The sequence below is a fragment of the Lonchura striata genome, chromosome 25, assembly GCF_046129695.1.
Source record: "Lonchura striata isolate bLonStr1 chromosome 25, bLonStr1.mat, whole genome shotgun sequence".
Classification (NCBI taxonomy): Eukaryota; Metazoa; Chordata; class Aves; order Passeriformes; family Estrildidae; genus Lonchura; species Lonchura striata.
In genome coordinates, this window is record NC_134627.1 from 1,595,501 (window position 1) to 1,613,557 (window position 18,057).

Below are 18,057 nucleotides of genomic sequence, written 5' to 3' on the forward strand. Positions count from 1 at the left end.
GGCACTGCCAGGGATCCAGGGGCACCACAGCTGCTCTGGGCACCTGTGCCTGGAGCTGTCCAGAGGTTCCTGTACCCAAATCTTCAGCACTGTCAGTTGTGCCCGTGCAAGCCCTATTCACTGCTCTGTCACCTACTTTACACTAAAGCTGGGTGAATATTCTCCCTCCTTAGCTGCTATCTGACACGAAACAGAGATATGATTTAAATTTCCAAGTGTCTGTTTGCCACAGAATCTGAAAATATGTGAACATTTTTCATGTGAACACTGCACAAACCCCAGTTACCCCTGGCTCAGTGCCTGGGTTTGTGTCACTTGTGTGCCCAATGCCCCACACTCCTGCCCTGCTGGCTCCTGCCCATCCATAGCTGGGGCCAAGGACAATGCCAGGAACTGAGCAGAACTGCAGCCTGTGGGTGCTGATTCATCCACTCCCTGTTTCCTACTGTAGATGAGAAACCCCCCCAGGATCCAAGGAGCAAGAACAGCTTCGCTTTCAATACACTGAATGTTTCTGGTGAAGAAACAAAACAAAGCCCCAAACCAAAACCTCACCTCCTGCCCAAGGTGTAAAGGGCAGCAGTGAGGTGCAGGTGAGGTGAGTCAGGGCTGACTCATCCCAGGCTTACTCACCCCAAAACTCAGCAGCATTTTTAGTGCTGCACAGAGAAATAGAGATGCTAAGCAAACGTTTGAATATGTCACTGTATCTCCTGTGGAAAGACTTCCATTAACTGTGTCACATCCTGGATCAGTGAACAATAACTCTGATGGATCTGGAGATTTGTGCTCCTGAGCTGCTACCCAAATAAGCAATTACTCACTCAATTAAGATTCAAGTCAGGAAATTAAAAGCAAAACGAAAGTATGTGTGTGTGAAGATTGGAAATTCTGTTCAAAACTGATTTTGAATCACAGAAAGGAAACAGGATAAAATAAGAGTAAAATAAGAGTAAAATAAGAGTAAAATAAGAGTAAAATAAGAGTAAAATAAGGTCGGGGTTGGGCTCTGCTCCCAGAGAACAAGGGACAGCCTCAAACTGTGCCAGGAGAGGTTTGGGTTGCATTTAGGGAAAGTTCCTCCACAGAAAAAGTTGTCAGGCACTGGAAGAGGCTGCTCAGGGCCTCTGACTGAGCATTCCATTATTTTAGCTTTCATTTCTGGCTGCAAGCTGGATCAGCCCCCAAAATACCAACAATGCAGTGGCACTCAGGAAAGTGTTGATTTGGAAACAGCAACCTGAAAATCCCTGTCTGTTCTGAGCAAAACACAAACCTACTTTCAAAGCAATGTCAGCTTTTGACAGATTGGAATTTCAAAATGTTGATTCAGAAGCTTCAGTTTGGAGACTCCTTAAAGGAATGCCCGTTTTGACAAGATCTGTGTTTTGTCATGTAAACGTGTCAGCAGATTCCCATGGGATCTCCTGTTCTCCCCAGGGTGCTCCCGGCTGTGCAGCTCTCCAGTCACAGCATCACTCACTGTACCAGCTCACCAAAGGATTTGGAAAGACTCTGGCTCCCTGTTTGTCCTGTCTAGAGGCAGGCTTTGGGATGTAGCCATGGAAAATCTGGGTTTGATGGGTTTGCAAGCCATTCAAAGAGCAGGAAATCCGAGGGGAAATGGTATTGGGAGGCAAAAGCAGCAGCTGGCAGTTCCATGTTCTGGCCCTGGAGGGGTCTGTGGGAGCTGACCCTTGTGGGGGGAGTTGTTTCTGCCTCAGCTCCCAGGGTACCCCCAGCCCAGACTATTTTTGTTCTCCTCCATCTGCCTGGGAAAGTGGAAGGTTCCCTACCTGGGGTGGGGGTTGAAACTGGATAATTTTAAGTCCCTTCCAGCCCAAAGCATTCCAGGATTCTGGGACTGGATGATTTGCTGACCTGGTGAAGTTTTCCGGAGAGCTGGATCCTCCCTCATTTACAGTCTGAGCCCCAAAGTTCCAGACTGCTCAGGGAGTGAAGTTGGGCTCAGTTTAGGGTTAAAACTGCTTTGGGATTGGAGTTTTCCACAGGATTTCCAGAAAAAATCACTCACAGAAGCATGGAATGGTTTGGGTGGGAAGGGACCTTAAACTCACCCAGTGCCACCCCTGCCATGGCAGGGACACCTCCCACTGTCCCAGACTGCTCCAGCCCTGTCCAGCCTGGCCTTGGGCACTGCCAGGGATCCAGGGGCACCACAGCTGCTCTGGGCACCCTGTGCCAGGGACTCCCACCCTCTCAGGGAGGAATTCCATCTCAATATCCCACCTAACCCTGTCCTCCTTCAGTTTAGGGTCATTCCCCCTTGTCCCGTCCCATCCCTCCAGGCCTTTGTCCATATTCCCTCTCCAGCACCCTTCTAGATCCCCAAATGCACCCACTCACTTCCAAAACATTTTTCACCCTTATATTTTATTGCCGATCTTTGCTTCCTTTTATTTTTTCACAAGTTTCTTGTTTTTCTCTCTGAAAATCCACAATAAACCCTGGACATTTTCCTTTTCCCTCAGTTTCCATCCCAGCCCCTCAGCTGAAGATAATTTTCTGTTTCCACAAGCTGAAGGTATTTTTCTCACGACCTTGCTCAGCTGTGTTTAATGAGAAGTGCAGAAATGTTGCTCTCAGGTGAGACAGCACCACCTGGTATTTTCTCAGCCATCAACTCATGCTGATGTGTTTTACCCAAATCTCCCACTAGATGGTAGGAGGGGATTGAAAGGGAGTTCACGCCGAAATGGAAGGAAAATTCACTCTAAAAATCCCTCCATCCCCGCTGCCGCCAACCCCCAGCCTCTGAAATATTGGAGTAGCAGCCCAGGATGGCAGGAACGAGAGGCGGTGCTGGCCAGTGAAGTCAGGACAGGACTGGTCCTGTACCATGTCCACAAAGGTGTCACAGGGAGCGCCTTGGATGCACTCCAGGAAATCCCAGCTCCACAGGCTGTCTCAGTGTAAACAGGGGGTTTTCCCTCAGTTTCAACTCTCTTGGAAAATCAAACATCTGCTCTGTAAATTCTCCTCCACAGCCAGGCTGGCAGAGCTGGGGGTGCTCACCTGCAGAGGAGAAGCTCCAGGGAGAGCTCAGAGCCCTTCCAGAGCTTAAAGGGTCTCTAGGAGAGCTGGAGAGGGACTGGGGACAAGGGATGGAGGGACAGGACAAGGGGTTAATCCCACTGGAGACAGATCCAGAAAAGAGGAAAAGAAAAAATAAGTCATCTGAAACAAGAGGAAGAGAAACTTCTCCCTCTGACTCGCCGTGGAAAGGTGTGGGAGCATCAGTCAGCCCCAGCTCCTCTCACTCATCCCTTTTCCCCTCAAAGAAGGAGGAGAAGGTGGAAACACATGAGGTGGGGGCAGGGACAGTTCGAAGGAAAGCAAATGAAGAAGGGAAAAGGAGTGGGATTTTAAAATGAAGTCTTTTATTGTGAAATACTCGAGCAGAGAGAAACCTGAAGTGAGAGAATTCAATTTCTTCCCACTGAACACATTCCCAGCACTGGTGCCCAGGGCAGGGAGAGCTCCTTGTGCCACATTCCCACCATGTCCCATGTCACACCCAGGGTCACACCCAGGGTCACACCCAGAGCACATCCCATGTCACACCCAGGGTCACACCCAGGGTCACACCCACAACACGTCCCGTCCCGTGTCACACCCGGGGTCACATCCCAGCACATCCCAGAGCAGCACTGGTACAGAACGTTTGTGGAGGCAGGAATTGGTGACGTCCCCGTGGGGCCAGCTGGGGACTGAGCTGCTCCAAGGCTGCAGCCCATCCCATTCCTGCCAGATCCTCCCTGCCCGTGGGGCTGGAGAGGCCCCGGCTCTTTGCCCCACGAGCAGGGGTGTGCTGGTCCCTCCCAGCTGGAGGAAGGCCATGGATCACCTTCTTCCTCCTCTGCACAGCCCCAGAGCAGCAGTGCCAGGCTGGGCTCAGAAGGGTGCCAGGAAGCTGCTGAGCTCTTCCTCCTGGCACAGGGGTTTCGGTGGCACTGACAGAGCCTTTCATACCCTCACACCCTCCTCATCCTCCCTGAAAGCCTCCTCTGGAGGAGGGAAAGCACCTGTTCACGGGAAATTCAGGAAATTGCCTTGGGAAGCTGCACTCGGTCATACAGGGAACGGCTGGAGCTGGGCCAGGGGGTTTGGGATGGAGATCAGGAAAGGTTCTTCCCCCAGAGGTGCTGGCACTGCCCAGGGAATGGTCCCGGCCCCGAGGCTGCCAGAGCTCCAGGAGGGTTTGGACAGCGCTACCAGGGGTGCCCAGGGTGGGATGTTGGGGGGTCTGGGCAGGGCCAGGGGTTGGGATGATCCTGTGGGTCCTTTCCAGATCAGGATATTCTGGGATCCCAGACTGATGAGCAGTATTACCAAAAATCCATAAAAGCAAAATTCCTTCACACTGATGCCACTTTAAGAAGCAGAAATTCTTTATTCAGATGGATGCACATGGGGATATCTTCTCCAAAATATCCTGACTGCTGAGTACAGAGAAAGCTCCTGGTTGAGATTATATTTTACATATATATCCATTGATTTTCCTGGAATAAACATCCATATGATAATCATTTCCCCCAAATAATTTCCATATTTTCCCTCTGTATAGGTGCTCTGCAGTCCTGGGGTTTCTCTGTGGCTCCTGATGGTTGATGATCCCAAAGTCATACCTGGCCCTGCTGAACTGGTTAAACTGGGCACAGCTGGGCCAGGGTTTGCTTTCCAGTTCTTTTCCTACAGAATGGGCATTGTAGGTTCCATGGGCTGGTGGTTTGAAGAGTGAGCATTGTAAGGGGCAAACAATTCCTCATCTAGCATCAGGGGGGCCATGAGTCCCCTCCCCTGCAGGGTCAGAGCCCTCCACAAGTACAGAATCCAGAACCTTGGGAATTTTCTCCAGGAAAATGCCCTCTCTGCTGGACAGTTGACTCCTCTGTGCCTGAGCCTCTGTTCCCAGGTAAATAAATCAGTGATTGCTTTATCTCTTGCAGGGAGGTCTCACTCCACCAAAAGCCAGTGCAAAGCTCCCCTCGTGCTGCTGCAGGGGAGGAGAACTCTGCTCCCCAGGGCTGCAGCGACTTCAATCACCAAAGGTGCCTGGGGGGAAAAACCAAGAGAGAGAATTTGTTCCGTGCTCCAGAGCAGGCCAGAGCTACACGGCGACAATCCTCCTCTGTCTGCTGGCTTTGCTGTCTGTCTGGGCTGCCTCCCTTTGATCCTTTGCAGGAGTTATTATGAAACAAGGATTTGGAAGATAAAGCTGGCGTTGCTTCCCTCAGAACCTGCCCAGGGAGGTCATGGAGCCAGGATAAACACATTCCCTGCAGGAGCAGGCACGGATTAAGTAAAGGTTTTTCATGGCTCTTGACACTCCCGTAGCTTTGAGGCACTGATGTCCTCTCACAAAAGGAAAGGAAAAGAAAAAGAAGGGAATGAAAAAACCATCTCCACCAGAGACACCCACTGCCTGTCTCTATGTAAAAATGTATTCCAAGTAAGCTGATTTAAGTATTAAATAAAATGCTACAGGACCATATTTCCAGGTTTGGATGATTGACATCCAACTCAAGACTATGTCTGGACAATAAATAATGCATCCACTTAAATTTGGCTTTTGATCCCTAATTCTCTCTCTCCATTTTCTCCACAAAATTCACGGCAAGTAGTAACAATTTTTGTTATTTTTGTGCATTTTGTTGTCATATTTCCTCACTGGTGGCAGCAGAACTCACCTTGAGGCTGCTTGGACTCAGGACAGGTAAAATACCTCACAAGAGTCCCCAAACCTGCAAGGCCCAACTAAAATTGTCAAAGTGTCCTTGATTCCTGGAGGGAAGGAATCAATGGACACATTTTTCAGATTTATTGTCTCCAGATAAAAGGTGTTATATACACCCTGCTTTTATGAGGCCTCCCTGAGCCTAAAATTAATGGGAAAAATTTCAATCAGTCCTTCAGAGTTACAAGTTAGGATTTTATTATTATTATAAGTATTTTAATATGGAAAGGGTGCTTGCTTTGTTGGTTTTCCACTCTATGTCTTTTAATTCCAGGATTCAGAGGAACTCTCCCCTTCCCCACATTTCCAAGTGCCAGTGGAGACAACGGGGAATATAAACCATACAAAGAGCCAGGCATCAGACTGGAGCTGAAAATGTGTTTTTAAAAATCCCCTGAGCCCTGGGGATTTTCCAGAGGTGACCTGACTGCTGGGCAGGCCAGATTCTGTGCTTTTATGTTTGGTTCTTAAACCCAACCACAACAACTCCCAGACATCATTTAGTCCCCATCTCCTGGAACTTACCTGGTTTTCCTCTGAATTCTCTAAGAGTGTTTTTGCTCCTCAGGATCAGTAATTGCCCTTTAGAGCCCAGGAGCAGCTTCTTCTTGCTGTCTCCTCCTGCAGTTTGCAATGCCCAGCTGGGAAGGAGCTGGAATCTATGAGATCCATCTGGGGCTCCTGCTGGGAGCTCGGATGGGGCAGGAGCAGGGCAGTGCCCAGAGCTGCAGAGGGAACTCCAGAGTGCCACTGCCCCTGTGACAGCAGCACACACCAAACACTCCTCAGATGGATAATTCTGTACAGCAGGGAACAGGCGAATAAAGGTAGATCCCAGAGCAGGAGAGCCAACATTATCCATCATTCCTGACATGAACATCCCTTATCTCCAGGGTGGGAGCCCTGCCAGTGAGCCAGCAGCTCTGGGGCCTGGAACAGCTCCTGAGGATTGATGGGAACTGGGGAAAAAATCTGATCATGCCAACCTGGAAAATGGTCTGGGAATGAGAGCAGTGGGATCTCTCTGCACGAGGGTTTGACTGGACACTCCAGGCCCTGAACTGCCCCAGAGCCTGGAGCTCCTGGGGAGGACAGAATCCACAGGCAAGGATTGACCCCTGCTCTTCCAGGGCTGGGTGTGATCCCTCGGGATGCCCCAGGCATTCAAACCCTCCTGGAACAGCTGAGCCCCTTCCACTGAGCACAGCCCGGGCAGGGACACGAGGCAGAGGGACAGGGGTGCAGGGGCGGCCCTGGGAAGGCACAGAGGCACGGAGGGCTGGGATTTATCCCCACACTGGAGCCGTCTGTCCATGTCTGTCGGAATCATGGTATTGATGATCCCAAGATTATAGAAAGTCTCTGTCAGCCCCGCTGCCAAAGCAGAAGCCATAATTGGTCTGTGCTGGTTTCCAGGTTGTTTATTCTGTTTATCTCTCACATGTTCTGCTGCCCTGCCCAGCTCTGTCCTGCAGGGCAGCGTGTGGGGCTCTGCCCTCAGTGGGATTTTACAAACATTATATACCAGAAACTCCCTGGGCTGCATTTACAATAACATGCCAATATCTGTCACCTACGTTGGACAGTGTGTCCCCAGCCTGAACCAACAGAAAAATGCCAACACCACAGTGACACATGGAGGGCATGAAGAAGGAGAAAAAGGACAAGACACACCCAATTTCCTCCATCTTGTCCCCTTTGATCCCCTAATCTAGAATCCTAAAATTTTACTTTTGCACCCGTGCCACACTTAATTATTACTGATATCAAACACTCAGAGCTGGTAATTGATCCTGTAAGATTGAAAACTCTTTTCCATGGACAGAGATCACAGCCAGTGTCTATGGGGGCTCTGTACAGAGGGATTCCTGACCCCTGCCAGGTCCCAGGCCTTCCAGGGCAGCCAGAGGGAAGCTCTGGATTCCCACACGTGCCAAGGCCTGCATTCCCTGCACGATGCTGGAGAGCCACTCCGAGGAGCCAGGGGAGCCTCAGCCCCCAGCACAGCTGGGTCTGGGGCCTCCAGGACACGAGGGACCTGGGGTTGTCTGAGTCCTGCAGCTGAGGAATTGTCTGAGAATTGTCTGAAAATTGCCTGGGCTGGGAGGGTTTGTGTGAATGGAAAAGAGGGAATTTGCCTCTTCCCTGCGACCTGCAGGGGTTTGTGACAGTCCCAAGGGAGGGTGGCACTGAATGCAAGGGAAGGTGACAGTGGGGGATTCAGCCACCACTGATTGTCTGGATTTGTTTGAAAGCTGGAGGAACCAGGCATGACTTTGTTCTTCTCCTGGGATCAGGATTGAAATGTGTGAAGCAAATCAGGCTTTGGAACTGCCCATCTGTTCTGGACACTGCAGGTAATGAGCTCAGAAGGGAACATTGCCCGTTCTGGACCACCACACTGATGAGTGAAGGATCCCACTTGAACCAGCTCTGAGGACGCTCCCTGAACTTCATTTTGTCATGAGTGATTTGACATTTTTTCCCTAAGTAGATAAATGAACACATCAAATATATCACACTTTTAACAGTGATCATAGAGAATCCCAGACTGGTCTGGGTTGGGAGGGACCTTAAAGCACATCCAGTGCTAGCTCTGCCATGGCAGGGACACCTCCCACTGTCCCAGGTGAGTTCATCTGTTGTTTAAACCTGGCTGTGCACCCATAGGCCTGCATTAAATTAAATGTAAGCAACAGTGAGGGAAAGTCATTCATCAGCATGACAAATTGAACTGAAACATTTCAGTCCAGCAGGCCCAAGCTGCATTTCACAAATGAAGACAAACAATTCTGCTCTGGGATGATGGATCTGCCTGGGCTGTAAATGGCAAAGCTTCCAGCTTGGATGGCAAAGGGATCTCTTTTCTCTTCCCAGTCTGTTCTGGAACTTGTGGAACATCTGGAGCATGAGCTCCAAGGAGAGCTCAGAGCCCCTTGCAGTGCCCAGAGGGAGAGCTGGAGAGGGACTGGAGACAAGGGCTGGAGGGTTAGGTGGGATATTGGGCAGGAATTGTTCCCTGGCAGGGTGGGCAGGCCCTGGCACAGGGTGCCCAGAGCAGCTGTGGCTGCCCCTGGATCCCTGGCAGTGCCCCACATCAGGCTGGACAACCTGGGACAATGGGAGGTGTCCCTGCTATGGCACTGGGTGGGCTTTAATGTCCCTTCCAAGCTGAAACATCCTGGGATTCCATAATTCTGTCTCTGTCACTGTTTTACCTCTGTCTCCTGTTCCCTTTGAGGATCCAATAAAACCTCAGCCCAAGATCCTGTCACAGTCTGGCACAAACATTCCCTGTCTTCCCATTTTCCCCAAGGCTCTGAGCAGAACAGCCCCAGGACTTTCTCTGCCAGGCAATTCCAAGGCCTGGCAGGGCCAGCCCTGGGGGGCAGCAGCTGCTCACAGCCCTGAGCTCTGGGAAGGGAGAACGCTGGGGCTGTGGCACCTCTCACCATCTCCATGCCAATAAAACTCACAGCGTGTTCAACAGCCATGTTCTTCCTGTCAGTTCTGCTCTCTCCCTCATCACTCCTGGACCATGGAGAGGCCAAAATATTAATGAGGACATTGATGAATCTGAGGCTGAATTCCTTTAATTTGTTCCTGGCTGAGTTCCCGCTTGCATCCACAACTCCACTCCAGTTAATTCAGAGAATTGATGGCTTCAGCCCTGTCAGGTGCTTTGTAAAATCTCTATTGTTGGCTCATTAATGGGAGATTTCCCCCTTTTGGAATTCTATCAGCTAAGGAGGATTTTTTAATAGGGAAATATAAATATCTATGAGTAGAGGAAAGAACAGGAGCCCTTAGTGCCTCTCTCCAGCCTCTGTCAGTGGTGGCCCAGCAGAGAAAACTCCGGCAAGCCCAGGGGGACTGAGGCAGTGTGACAGTGTCCTGCCAGCCCTGGGCACGTGGCTCTGTGTCACTCAGGGTGAGCAGGGGACATTTTTAGAGTCACTTCCCCTCCTTCAGAGAGCTTATCTGAACAATCCTTGTTCCTTTAATGTCCCCTTCCTCCCATGCTCAGGGATCAGGTTGGATACTGGGGGATTCCTTCCTGGAAAGGGCTCTTGGGGTCTGGCATGGCAGGGGTTGCATCCCCTCCCTAGAAGTGCTCAAAGAAGAAGCAGAGGTGGCATTTTGTGCTGTTGTTTATTGCGAATGGGGGAGCCCAGTCAAAAGTTGGATTTGATAACCCTGGAGGTGTTTTCCAACCTGTGATTCCAGGCTGGGTCTGTGATGTCTCTGGTGTCCCACTGCAGGAGGGGTGGCTGTGACCAGGCAGGGCTGGGTGGCTCTGCTCAAACAGCTCCAGCTCCTTTCACACCACAAGCTCTTTCCAAAGAAAACCTGAAAGGAAAAGGAGCTGGGCCTGGGCCAGCACTGCTGGGATGAGCAGCTGCCTCCTCTCCGAGGGGGAAGGTGGAGAAACTGGAGAAAGGTCCCCAGGTCCTGTAGCTGAGGACAGATAATTGACCAGAGTCTCCAGCCAGAGAGAAATGGGGAATCTCACATCCAAGGTCCTTCCTTGTGGGACCACCTTGCCTTGTCTCTGGAAATGTTCCATTTTACTCCTTAATTTATTTTTTTTAATAGAAGACATGTCTGTGCAGAGGATTGGGGTTTTGAAAGCAAAGGAGAGGAGAAAGAAAACTATAAAAAATGTATGTGGGAAGCAGACTCTGTTTGTGAAGGTTTTCTTTAAACACTTCCAAACAAATATTTCCAGGCACATTGAAAAAGAAGTTGGGAAAAAGCAGAGCTGCTTGAAAAACAAAAGAGAGAATTCTCTGCATTATTTGAATCCAAAGGAGTCAGGAATCTCTGCTCCCAGCAAACAGCTCCGGGAAGGCTCATTTTCATCTTCAGGTGCAAATCGCCCAGAGTCTGTATTGGTGTTTCCCAGCCTCCTCCATGGAAAACCAAGGAATTGATTTCCCCCCTATCCAGACTCTGCTGAGCTATCTCAGTTCTGGGACCAGTTCTGGTGTCCTCATGACAAACAAAAACCTGGAGGGGCTGGAGCAAGTGCAGGGCAGGGAACAGAGCTGGGAGGGGCTGGAGCTGCAGCAGGGGCTGAGGGAGCTGGGGGGGCTCAGCCTGGAGCAAAGGAGGCTCAGGGGGACCTTGTGGCTCTCACAGCTCCTGCCAGGAGGGGACAGCCGGGGGGTCGGGCTCTGCTCCAGGAACAGGGACAGGAGGAGAGGGAACGGCCCCAGGCTGGGCCAGGGCAGGCTCAGGGGGGATATTGGGACAATTTCTACATTGGCCCAGGCTGCCCAGGGCAGAGATGGAGTCCCCATCCCTGGAAGGGCTCATACAACATGTGGATGAGGCACTTGGGGATGTGGGTTAGTGGTGAATGTGGTGGTTCTGGTTCGTGGTTGGACTTGATGACCTTAAAGGTCTTCTCCAACCCGAACAACTCCACACTTCTCTGATTCTTTGTACACCCCCCCACACAAATTCTGTGTCCGTGTTTTCCAGCCTCTTCCACGGTAAGATCCCACTTCTCCAAGGAGAACAGGTCCTGCCATCCCTGGCTCCTGCCTGAAGCAGGGGGGTCTGGCAGCTGTCACCCACCAGTGGCTGGGGACTTGTCCTTAGTGGGCTGGCACAGGCTGAAGCCAGGCAGGAACTGGCTCTAGCCTATCCTGCTTATTCCATTTCCCAGAGGGAACCTGCCAGCCCAGCAATCCCTGCATCCTTGCAGAGACTCAAGCTGCAGCAGTGGATCAGCTCCAGGAAATCTGATGGAGACAAAGGAATCAACAGCAAGGAGAGGAAGACAAACCCAAATCAGCTCATCCCAGCCTCCCTTCCCTCCCGGGAATGGGCCTCCCCCAAGAGCAGGGGGAGGGAGCTGGACAAGGCCTGGCTCTCAGCAGAAGTGTCTTTAGAGAGATTTTTCCTTGCTCCTGACGATTGGCTGGGTCACTAAAATGAGAAAGTCGGGTTTGATTCCTGCCAAAACAAAAAGATCCTCCTTGATTTGGCTTTATTTATGCCCTTCCTTCTCTGCTCTTTAGAAATCCAGTGGATCACACAGGGATGGGGAATTTAATGGATGGACAAGGAGCCATTATCTTCATTAAGAAGATTGAAATGGAAATCCCTGTGACTGGGAGGGGAAAGGAAGGTAAAATTTCCTTCAAAATGTGGAGTGGGAAAAAAAAAAAAGTCCGTTTTTTCCTCCTATCTGATTCTGACTCTGGAAATTGATGGGGGAAACTTCTCTGGGCTCTAATTGGGGTTTTTGTCAGGGCAGAAATCCCACAGAGCTTGGGCTGTCCCCAAACCTGTTCAGTCCCAGCAGCCCCTGGCTCTTGGTGGGATGAAGGTGGGTCACACAGTGGCATCTGCAAGGAGACCTTTGATTTATTTTAATTTAAGCACTTCCAGCTATGCAGAAATTCTGTAATTTCCCCTCCCAATTCCTTAAGAGGCCTCCTGAATTCCATGCTGGAAATCTCCAAAGGCAGTAGCAGTTCTGGACCATGATACCACCAGTTTAATGTTCATTAAACAGTGGGAGTTCGTATTTGAAATGCATATCCTCAGTGCCAGGCCCTGATGCTCCACCCTGGCTGAAATACACCCTGAAGAGAACAAGGCCACAGCTTCATTTCAGCTCCCCTAAACCCTTGGAAAAACAATTCCCTCAGTTGTGAGCACATCAATTTTATTTCCACGGAAGATAAAAGCCTAACAAATGGGAACAGGGCTCCCATCAGCATCAATCCCCTCCCCTATTAAAGGCTGCATTTTGCAGCTCTGCTGATGACCAGCCTGGAAATTGACTGTGAATGGGACAGAAATAGGGAAATAAATAAATGCTGAAGGATTAACATAGGGAGAGCACTGAAATCTTGATTTCATGGAATCACAGAGTGGTTTGGGTTGGAGAGATGTTAAAGCCCATCCAAATCTATTCCCTTCCTTTGGCAGGGACACCTTCAGTTCTCCCAGGGTGCTCAGAGGTGACAGAGGGGGTGTAGGGTCTCCAGGGTCTGTAGGTGACAGGAACTCTGGGTTTGTGGGTGACAGGAGATCTGAGAGGAGACCAGTGACACTGCCCCTCTTTTATTGTAGAGATGAGAAACAGGAAAGCACCAGAACTTCCCTGAAGTCACGTGGGAATGCAGTGACTTGGATCCACATCAGCATTCCAGCCCCTGGAGAGACAGAGCACAGGGGATGGCTCCCACTGCCAGAGGGCAGGGATGGATGGGATACTGGGAATTGGGAATTGTTCCCTGGCAGGGTGGGCAGGCCCTGGCACAGGTGCCCAGAGCAGCTGTGGTGCCCCTGGAGCCCTGGCAGTGCCCAAGGCCAGGCTGGCCAGGGCTGGAGCAGCCTGGGACAGTGGGAGGGGTCCCTGCCATGGCTGGGGTGGCACTGGGTGGGATTTATGGTCCCTTCCCACCCATTCATCCTGGCATTCTGATTCCAGGATCTATCCACCGTCTCTGCTGCCAAGGAGCTCCCCAGGGATCCAGAAGAGCACTCAGTTCACTGCTCCTTCTGGTTAGAAAAGGGAAGCAGGGTCAGGGCTGTGAGTGAGCACATCTGAATTGACCAGAGTGAGCTGGGGAATGCAGGACATGACAGAGAGCCAGAGACATGGAAACCCTGCAAACCCTGTGCCAGACACCGGGCCCAGCTCGGGGATTTGGCAGCTCAGGTTTTGTGGCTGAAGCCTCGCTGGTGCTGAGGCCGTGCAGGAGCTGTGGCTGCTCTCCCCTCTGAGCTCCACATCCCTGCCCCCAGCCCCTGGCAGAGCCCTGGGACTGGTTTGGAGTGGGAGCCTCACTCAGGAGCAGGGCATGTTCACCCAGGGGGTCAGGCGCTCATTACGGACAGGAGAAAGCAGGGAAATGACCCCTGGCATGACCGTGGAGCGTGGGCTGAGCCCTGCCACAGCTCCAAGGAGCAGCAGCAGCAGGAGCAGGAGCAGGAACAGCAACAGGAGCAGGAACAGGAGCAGCAACAGGAGCAGCAACAGGAGCAGGAACAGCAGCAGGAGCAGGAACAGCAGGAGCAGCAGGAGCAGCAGGAGCAGGAACAGCAGGAGCAGCAGGAACAGCAGGAGCAGCAGCTGCAGGAACAGCAGCAGGAGTAGCTCTCCAGAACCAAGGAACTGTTTTCCAAGGAAGCCATGCAGGCTTCCCAGACTGACCCATCTGGATTTGCCCCATGCTGGAATTTGTGTCTCTGCATTGAGCAGAAGGGGGAACTCAGGGGTCACAGAGCAGCACCTTTCAGCCCTTCACTCCTTCCTTGTCAGATCATGCTCTAATATTTCTATCAGAAGCAGAAATGCACCCTGTGGTTAGAAAGATCAATCTTTAGTCATAAATTTGAATTAGTCCCTTTCTCAGGCTAATTTTAGAATCCAATTATGATCAAGAGAAGATCGTGAAAGAAAAGTAACAGGAAAAACTCACTCTAGATATCTCACTGTGATAGAGGCTGAGCAGCCTGCACCAGCCTTGGCTTAATTGGGAAAAAACCCCGAATTTATCTTGATTTGTTTTACGTGAAGACTGGGGGATAAGGATAAAAAAAACTTCAGTTCTTGTTCAAGATCTAACAACTCTGACAAGTACATGGAAAACAGATCAGAGGGAAGATCTTACTGTGCCCAGATGGAACAGGAGGGGAATTAGCAAATGGCACATTACCATATTTCTGATGGCATTCCAGTCTTCGTGAGAAAGGAAAGGTTTGGAGAGATTCATTAATTAATTTGTGGAGTTTATGAGACACCTCCTCTTGCTTGGAGCTGGAGACAATGAAGTGCTGCTGCATCTGAACCAGGATCCTACCGAAAAAAGGATGGAGCCCTTCCCCTTCCGGTGGAGTTGGAGCCTGAATTTCAGGCTGGAGTTGTCTGCTGTGTTTAGAGTCCTGACTGTGGCCTCTGGAGAAAACATCCCAGGAACTGAGTGAGAAGTGATGTTCACAACCTGACCAGTCCCACATTTCCCCACAGAGCAGTTCATGCCCTGTACAAAGTGCACAGAAAAAGAGGCCCCCGCAGAGCTGATCTGAAGATCTCACAGGAAAAATGGCAAGGAGACCTTGAACCTGAAGCCTAAAATCCTGGGCTGGGGAACAGCCACAGACCAGGAGGGTCCAGTTCCAAGAGGCTTTTACTCAAAGAGCACCTTGGAGCTGAGAGAGACATGAGAGACCCACCTGGGTGCAGAATTAATTGGTTTCACCCCATCCTGGAGAGCTAACCTTAACCCTAAGCCTAAGCCTAAGCTTAAACCTAAACCCAAACCCTAACCCTAACCATAACCCCAACCCTAACCCTAACCCTAACCCCTCTCTATAAACCCCAAAGGATCTGGAGAATTTTAAGATCAGACAAATACACCTTTGACAGGGCCAATCTGGTGTGAACAAACAGAATATTTTTATTGCCTGTTTAAGGTTCTGCTATCTGGAATATTTAACATATTTAACCAATAAACCCACAGAATGCTTGGGAAACATTCTCCCAGAAAAAAAGAGTCTGTAGAAAGCTCAGTTTTGCCATAATGGCCTCTCTAAAAAAACCCTGCTTTTAAAGTGTATCATAAATAGTTAAAGAATTCTGAGAGATAGAGTCCCCCCTGAGCTTCCTTTTCTCCAGCTGAGCCCCCCCACCAGCTCCCTCAGCTGCACCTCATCAAACTTGTGCTCCAAAAGAATCCATACCCACTTCCAGAGTCCACAATTCCACAAACATTTGTGAGAAGTTGGCTTGGGGCAGCAGAGAAAATGGACTTGAAGTACGATTGTTGAAACTGGAATGGTAATTCCAAACTATTTCAGGGATCTAGAATCCTTAAAAATCAAAGGAATATAAACAGCATCCCCATGTAGCAGCATGACAGAACCTCCCAGCACAGGGAATTCAGCTGGGAGTTTGCTCCAAAGGAGATGGAATCATCCCTGAATTAAAGGTTCACATTTCCTCCTCTTGGATTACAGGTGGAGTTTGTCTCTGGGGGATAAACCAAATGAAAACCACACAAAAGTGCTGCTTCCCAGAAATCCAGGCTGCTGGGACATGGGATGATCTGGAGGAGAGCCCTGGGCCTGAGAGGGCTCAGATGTGGCTTTTGAAGCCACCCCAGGGCACAAAGGATACTGATTGCTAAAATCACCTTTTGTTCCACCCACTTCTGCCTGGGCCAGGCTTTGCCCAGATCCTGCTCCTGCCTGTGCCAAATATTTTTATTTTTGCAGTGCTGAACTTTCAGGTCAGTGAAAGATAAAGGAATTGTTCCCTCTGCTGGGTTTGATGTGTCGGGGGATGAACCTTGCCCTGCTCAGCTCACCGTGTGATGTTCTCATTAACCCTTAATGTGAGCAAAGTCCTGGCACAATTAATTCCCACAGCCCCAAATCTGGGGCTGATTGACCTCCCCAAAGCAACCAAGGGAGAGGCACCTGGGCTGCCCTGCAGCCTCTCAGCGAGAAGTGAAACTAAAAGTGCGTCACAATTAGTGCCTTTCACAGGAAAAGGTCATTTGTCTCCTTGGTAAGAAAGGAAAGGAAAAAGTATTAAAAAATCAACAGGGTTCTCCAAACAGAGGAGAGCTTCTCCATTCCAAAGGGCTTTTTGCTCAGGCGTGGATGTTACATGAACAGACAAATCTTTTCAAAATGTTAACAAGCAAATGAAGCTCTTCAAAATAATTGATATTAAATATTTCATTTATGCCTGGTAATATTTGAATATTTGGGAGAGACACTTCAGTTTCCCCAATTAATCTGTGAATTCTTCACTTTTCCTTTCTGTTTTGAAGAAGGATTCGTATTTTCCTTTTAATCTTGACACACTTTTTTCCCCTTAAATTAAAAAAACCCCAAACTTAATTTTGAGTGCCATCTTCCTCATCTTTTAGATGAGTGAGGAATGGAAGGAATGTTTTAATCTCTGGTTTCATGGCACCAGACTCAGTGCTGGGGTGAATGAGTGCTCCCAGATCCTGAGTGCAGCACAAGCTCCTGCCAAGATCTTAAAATTCCAGAAATGCATTAAAAATCCAGCAGTCAGAGCTGGAATGGGGGATCCAGCAGGAGTGAACTGGTGCTGCCAATTTTATATCTTCAATTTACAATTAATTTCTCAATTTCTTTGTGCATTCACCGAGTCACTCTAATCACTGCTCGACTGGCTGCGATCCATTGAGGCACCCAAGTCCCTGTGGCGCCACGGGCTCACAGGGGGTGACAGTGCCCAGCTGGAGGGGACAGGCTCCTCCTGTCCCCATCCCTGACTGCCCTGGCGGGACCACCTGCAGTCATTCCCTCCAGGAATGTGGCAGCAGCTCCCAGCAAAATTACTGTTGGTATTTCCCTCCCTCCTTAGTGAGGGCTCCCCGTGTTCATTCAGGGCCCATTCAGTGCAGACCACCTGGGATAATCCTGCTTTGTGCAAAGCCTCGCTTTGTAAATTCCATGTTTAACTCGAAGGTCAGGACTAAACTCCCTGAACACTCTGCCATGGCACGGAGGGGTTGGAGGGGTGGAAGCTGCTGTGAGGAGAGGCCCTGGAACAGGTGCCCAGAGAGGCTGTGGGATCCCAATCCCTGGCAGTGCCCAAGGCCAGGCTGGACAGGACTTGGAGCCACCAGGGACAGTGCAAGGTGTCCCTGCCCACCTCTGGAGTAGCACTGGGTGGGCTTTGAGGGCCCTTTGAACCCAAACTAATTTCTTTTTCTTTTAATGGTGACAGGAACTCACTGAGCCCAAAACAGAGGAAATTTCTCTGACACATGGAAAGTAAAAGCATACAGAATTGCAGGACTTGAACAACACTTGGCCCCTGCAGGGGTAGGTTTTGGTCAGTGGTACCTTTTCTGTCTGAGGCAGAGTCCAGCCCTTCCTAAACAGGTTTGGGTGATGGAGAGACACAAAAAGTGACAAAAAGTCACAAAGGCAGAAGGGCTAAGCCAGCATCACTCCAGGAGAGCCAAACATCTCCTGATCAGTGCAGTCCCTCAGGAGACCAAAATTCCAGCCTTGAAGCTGCCATAAGCCTGACTCAGACATCCTGATAACCATTTCTATACAGCTGCGACAAGTTCTGGAATGTTCCTGGATAGATGCTCTTAATCCTCCTCCGTGCAGATAATGTGGAGCTTTGGGTTTACACTGTTTGACTTGAGGAGCTGATGTTTAACAAGCTCTTTAATTCTATTGAATTCTGTCTGTGCAATCAAACATTGCTTTGGGGCACTGCAATGTGAAGGATTTCATTATCCTTGTAGGATATGGAGGCATCATCCAAATTATTT

General features: G+C 50.0%; 1 protein-coding gene across 3 annotated transcripts in view; it reads left to right on the forward strand.

The window, feature by feature from the left end:
• The window catches only part of LOC110479572 (acid-sensing ion channel 2), a 418,627-nt gene that overhangs the window by 171,894 nt on the left and 228,676 nt on the right, over positions 1 to 18,057 (forward strand). The gene's annotated exons all lie outside the window — the stretch shown is intronic.